General features: G+C 42.8%; 1 long non-coding RNA gene across 1 annotated transcript; it reads right to left on the bottom strand.

The window, feature by feature from the left end:
- Positions 1-1,051: 1,051 nt before the first annotated feature.
- LOC119541679 lies at positions 1,052-4,914 on the bottom strand. The gene is made up of 3 exons (XR_005218314.1): positions 4,800-4,914; positions 2,885-3,037; positions 1,052-1,390 (listed from the first exon to the last, which is right to left on the bottom strand). It is a non-coding gene; the product is annotated as an uncharacterized LOC119541679 (long non-coding RNA).
- Between the last annotated feature and the right edge of the window lie 1,467 nt (positions 4,915-6,381).

Below are 6,381 nucleotides of genomic sequence, written 5' to 3' on the forward strand. Positions count from 1 at the left end.
TTACGCATCAATCACATATTTGTTTAGCTACAGTATAAAGGCCCACACATTTAAAATGCTTAAGAACCAAATCACACCTGGCCTGTACTCCTAGATGACCTATACCTCCAGAGGTTACAGTTTATCCAAGAGAGCAGACTAACCCACCTTTGATTACACCTCATATTCCTTCACATTTCAGTGACCTTGGTTGTTATTGGCATTAACTCTACGCTTATATAGGAGGCCCTTTCTTTCCCTCTGATCACAGAGTCAGCTTATGCTAGTTGTGTTTAGCTTTTATTTCCCCTATTCCACATCACCTTTATGTGAAAGCTAAACTTAACCCTTTTCTTACAGGGGCCTAATATAATCACAACTGTCCTTAAAGTGGAAGAAGTGATGTGAGAAAGATACAACTGACTACTACTCACTTTGAAGATGTAGGGGGCATGGACCAAGGAATGTGGGCAGCATTTAGAAGCTGGAAAAGAAAAGGAAATATATTTTCCCATAGAGTATCCAGAAAGGAATGTAGCCCTGCTGACACCTTGATCTAACTTAGTGACATCTGCATCCGACTTTTGACCTACAAAACTGTCAGATAATAAATTCATGTTGTTTCAAGCCAGTTTGTGGTGATTTGCTACAGCAGCAATGGAAAACAAATATAAAAATGAATGTATATGCCATCACCTACATTCACCAGTTGTGACTGTCACCACATTCTTTCCCTTTCTCTATGTTCATGTACACATGCTGGTGTGTTAGTGTCATAATTTTCTTAGAAACATTTGAAAATAAGTGGCATAAATCATGCTTCTTCACCCCTAAAGACTTCAGTATGTACCTGTTAAGAAAATTGATGCTTCTTATGTAACCACAGTACAGTTTTCAAATTCAAAAAATTTTAAATACATTCAATATTATTACCTAATACAGGTCCTATATTCAAATTTTGTCAATTTTCCCAATAATCTCTTACAGAATTCACAAAATGAGCCAATTCCCAATCTAGAATCACACATTGCATTTAATTATCAAATCTCTTTATTCTCCTTTAATCTGACACAGTTCTTTCAGCCTCTTTTTGTGTGTCTTTCATGACTTTGACATTTTTGAAGAGTACAGTTCAGTTGTTTTATGGAATGTCTGCCAACTTAGGCTTTTAACTTGTTCCCCATTATTATATGCAGGGCATGAATTTTTGGTTTTGGTAGAAAACCCACAAGAGTGAGCCTGTGTCCTTCTCAGTTCACCACATCAAGAGGCATATGATGTCAATTTGCTGTGATACAGGTGCCATTTATTTTGATCAATTGGTTAAGATGTTGTCTGCCAGGTTTCTCTACCATAAAATTATCTTTCTCTTCCATAATTGATAAATAATCTGTGGGCAGATGCACTGAAACTGAAAAAAAAAAAAAAAGATTTTCCCTGAGAAAACTTCACCCAACATGTTTAGCATCCAGTGATATAATTACCGGAATTATTACCATGATGACTATAAAATGGCAATTTAATAACTTCATAATTCCTAATATATTTATTTGTTTCCACTTTACTGGAAAGAAGAGCTTTCTCTTCTCTCTATAATTCATTCATCCAATCATTCATTTTTCCTAGTTTCTTAATGGAATCATGGGTTCTTTTTTTTCACCCATTCCTTTCCTAATTCATGTCAATAAATTCATTTTAAATATTTTCATTAATGTATAGCATACATCCATACAGTAAATTGTTATTTAGGTATAACATGCACAAACAAATCTTCAGTGTATAACAATATTTATATACTTGTCTATACATGACTAGCTATTTAATATGTGTGGCCTAGTGTAAAATTAAAATGTGGGGTCCCTTGTTTAAGAAGCTGGGTAAAAATTCCATTAAAGGTACTCAAATATAAAGTTATTCCCTTTTCCCCATGGTCTCTATCTCCACACTCATGGTGATTTATATTTGCTATTGAAGGTCACATTCTCCTGTACATTGTGATGCTCATGGGAGGAGTGCAGACCCTCACAGGAGACTAAGGGACCTTCCCTGTAAATCTGTGAACAGCCCAGAGGCTGCCGGTTTCCCCTCCTGCCAGCTGTGAGATGGACATATCATGCTCCAGCCGGGAGCAGAGAAGTCAAGTCAGTTATCGTCACTTCCCACAAGCCTGCTGCTCCTATGGGATTGTGACCTTCACATCTGGATGCACTAGGTACATGAATCAGTTGTGGGACAGAGGTCTGCCTTTCCTGGTTCACAAGCAGAATGCACTGTGGTGCTGTTAGTCTGGGACAGGGATGGTTACCATGATGTCCTACTCTGAGATGCCATGGGGCATGAATGTCTGTCCTGACTCACTTTGTGCCCATGTTCAGGTCCCCAGGGTCACTGGGCAGGGATGAGAATGGGGAGTTTGGGCAGGGCCAGGCACTAGAGGATGGGGGTGTGGGTGGCCCAAGATCTTGTCCTAGAGAGATGCATGATTTTGGATGCTTTCCTTGCTCAACCCTGGAGTCAACATATTCCTCCAGTAAGTCTTGGTTTCTTTTGTAGGATAGTATTTAGAAACCAAGACCCAGGTGTGCCCTGTTAGGAATAACTCCCCACCCCCAAGATATACAAAACACACCCCTAGCAAATATTCCAGGAAGCTCTCCCACAAGAGACATGACAGTTTACATAAAACCCACTCTTAGCTAATGTAACAGTCTGGGCAAGGATAAAAAAAAATTTCCATAACATCATAATCTCCCTGATGTCGACTCCTTATCTTAACCTGACTACAACTCCTTATCCCACCCTGAGCAAACCAATCCCCTGACTCAACTCCTTGCTTCTCTATCTTACCCACCAACAATTCTTCCCCAAACACCTCTCCCAAAATGTTATAAAACTGTCCTCTCACCTTTGTTCAGGGCTGTTGCCACTCTTAGGCTTCAGCCTGCATGCACATGGCTACAATAAAACCTTCTCCAATTGAGCTTTGATCTCTTCTCTTCCCAGTCAAAAAACCTAACATGTTCCATTGTCCTATTCGACATCACCTGCAAAATACAAACTGAAAGATAAAATTATTAAGAATTTCAAGATGGTGCCCACCAAATAGTAAACCCCAAGTGTGAAGCCCTTTGTGACTACCCAGTTGTGCACCCATGAAGCTGACCCTACACCTGTATCTGTATCTGCATCCATATCTTTTTCATCTATAACCATGTCTATATTATCCATATCTTTATACTTATGTCTTTGTCTATGCCAATGTCTACATCACTAGCGAGAACAAGATATAATTTTTCCAACACCCTGGAGGGTATTTTGTGTCTACTCCCAGTGAATCTTCCTGCTTCCTGGAATTCATCACTATTTTGATCTCTATCTGAATAGATTTGTTTTGCTTTTCCTTGAATTTAGAAAAATGGAATCACACACCATTTAATCTGTTGTGTTTGCCTTCTTTTGCTCATCAGCTTGTGAAATTCATCTGCGTTGCTGCATGTAGCAGTAATTCTTTTTTATTGCTGTGTTGTAAGTATTCCATTATATGAACACATCATAGTTTATCCATTCCACTGTTCATGTACACTTGGATTGTTTCCAGTTATGCTGATTTGTCCTAAGGGAACCATTTTAAACTGTCAGCTATGTCCATTACCTAGTCTTATCATTTTTGAGCAGTTTCTTCCTTTTAGGCCCCCCAAAATACTTTAGGCTTCTCTTGTGCTTTCCTTGCTCAACCCTGCAGTCAACATATTCTTCCAAGAAGTCTTGGTTTCTTTTGTTAGGATAGTATTTAGAAACCAAGATCTTCATGCAAGGTATGCCTTGTACTCCTGGGATATCATTATCTAGAGACTTTTCCATCCAAGAATAGAAATACATAACTTTAAAATCATGAATTCATTCTCATGTCTGTAATTCCAACACAATACTGCAGGGCTCTTCCTTGCCTTCTCCCCTGAGTAGAACTGTCACTGAAATATCAGTATATACATTTATTTGCCTGATCCCTCTAGCCTTTGGATAGATGCCCTTGTGCCATTACCCTAATTGTTCTTAATAATGTCTGGGTGCTTGAAATGCCCTCTGGCCATGTGCTAGTTTTGTTTGGCATCCACAAGCATCCTGTGTCAGTGTTCACTGCTCCCTTTCCTCTCTCTGCTCATGGAGGACACAAGCCCAAGCTTTTCAGCCCAACTGTGTCTTCCTTGCCAAACTGCAAAAGACTCAGTCTGGAGCAAGAAGGATAGAAAGCAAGTAGGTCCTGTCCATGTGCTTTGCTACAAATTCTTGCTGGTGTGGTTGTCTCCTCTCAGACTTCCAAATCTAGGACTTTGAGGTAGAGAATACTGCTCTCAGTTGATTAATCAGAGACTAAGAACAGGGCTTTATCCCTTTCATCATTGGGTTCTCCCAACCCCAGGCACATAGTAGGTGCTTCATAAATGTTTCTTGAGTGAATGATTGGATAAGAAATTGTATTAAAATCTCTTTGGAATTTGGTTGTTCTCAAATTATAGCCTGCCTAAGAAGAACCATATTAAATGTAAATTTCTGGGCCCTATCCCAAGGTAATCTGTCTCTGAAGAGTTTGGGGTTAGCCCCAGAATATGCAATTCAAGCCATGATCTCCATGATCCCCAAGTTTGCTCAGTCCCTCTATGATGATCCCCATGATTGTGTAGCATCATTTTCATAACACCTGTCACAACCTAAAATCATCTTGGTTAGTTACTTGTCATCTTTTTGCTGCAATCTAATGTAAACTCCAAGTAGGCCAAGCTTTTGCCTGTCTTCTGGGATGCATTGCAGGAGTCACTTACACTCAGGTGCTTCATAGGCATTTGTTGAATGAATGAATAACTCTTTACAGTCACTTCTAGTAGAACTATTCCATGAGTCCCTGTTGAGCACTTGCTGAACTTCAGAAGCCATGAATTGAATGACTGAACTCATGAGTGGGGGACATGCTATCAGCCAGTGGGAGGAGGAGGAGGAAGAAGGAGTGGGAGTCTAGGGCTGTTCTTGTTAGGGGCAGCAACAAGGGTGTAGAACGTGGTTTGCAGCACCGTGACGTCACGTATATGGAAAGCAGCTTCTCCTTGTTGGGCGGTGCCATGACTTCATTCCTGAGGCGCTCAGCTCCCAGGTCTGCCTTCGGGCAGAGCTCCACAGTGGGGGTTGCCCTCTGATGTCACAGGGGCGGAGGCCTGAGGGGCAACTTCCAAGCGCCTACTGGTTGGGCAGTGCCATGACTCCACCCCTGAGGAGTCTGAGCCCTGCTCGAGGTGAGGCGCTACCTGGGTGCTGCCATGACGCCAAGTCTGAGGGGCACAGCTCCTCCCACCGGCCCGGGCCCATGGCCCCATGTTGTCCCGCCTGCCATGCCTGACGGGTGGCGGGGGCGACCTGGCGGAGAGAGACCGAGATCCCCAGCCCCCAAATCCTTCGAGCACCATGGTGGACAGTTGCCGCCCTTCCAGGTGCGAATCTGGAGGAGATCCCCAACCTCCCGGTGCGGCCCAGTGACCCATGGATCCTCACCTGCCCCAAGTCCAGTGAGTTCTGCAGAGGCCGCGTAGACCCCGAGTCACTAGATTTCTCAGCACCTCAGTTTTCTTGTGACAGATGACGGGATTGTGCCCAACTGGTTCATTTAAGTCAAGTTGTAAGACATCCCCTGGGTGGGGAGGTGGGGGGAGTCGCATGTCTTAGTTTTCTTTGTATGTGAGTGTCCCCACGTGGGGAGTGCTGCCAATGAGGTGATACTGTCTTCAAGAGGAGGCAATGACACTGAGGAAACCAGGCTGAAAAGCCAACTGATGAGCCAAGGAGGGCATTCTCAGGGTTAGGTCTTCCACTGGGAATGAGAGAGATGAGAAAGTAAGTCCTAGGAGACAGCCTGCAGGAGAGGGCTGGGGCCTGGACATTGAGAGCTGGTGGGACCACCAAGGTTGAGCTCAGTGGTTCTGGGTGCTGGTGGGTCCCAGCCATGTCATGCCTCTGCATTTCTCCCTGGCTTTATCCCCAAATAGGAAGTGGTGGGGTTTCTGTGGTGGTAGCCTTCACCTGGAAGGGAGAATAGGGGCTTGTGCCCTTGCTTCTGTTACTCAGTTGCATTGTGAATCCATTGTGCATGTGCATGTGTAGTAAAGCCCAGTTCTGCAGTTGGACAATGTTTCGGGTCCTGGGTTCATTGCTCAGTAGTTTTGTTGGCCCTGAACTGTTAATCCCTGAGGTTTTTCTTTATGTGTTTAGTGGGATGATAATAGTAGCTACCCAGGATTTTTATGAGAATCATGTGAAATAATCATTAAATAAGTTCACATTACATTGCCTGAATCACTGTAAGCATTTTACAAATGTTGGATATTGAGGAGTGTTTATTTGGGAACCTTTGAATGA

This window comes from Choloepus didactylus, chromosome 8, assembly GCF_015220235.1.
Source record: "Choloepus didactylus isolate mChoDid1 chromosome 8, mChoDid1.pri, whole genome shotgun sequence".
NCBI lineage: Eukaryota > Metazoa > Chordata > Mammalia > Pilosa > Megalonychidae > Choloepus > Choloepus didactylus.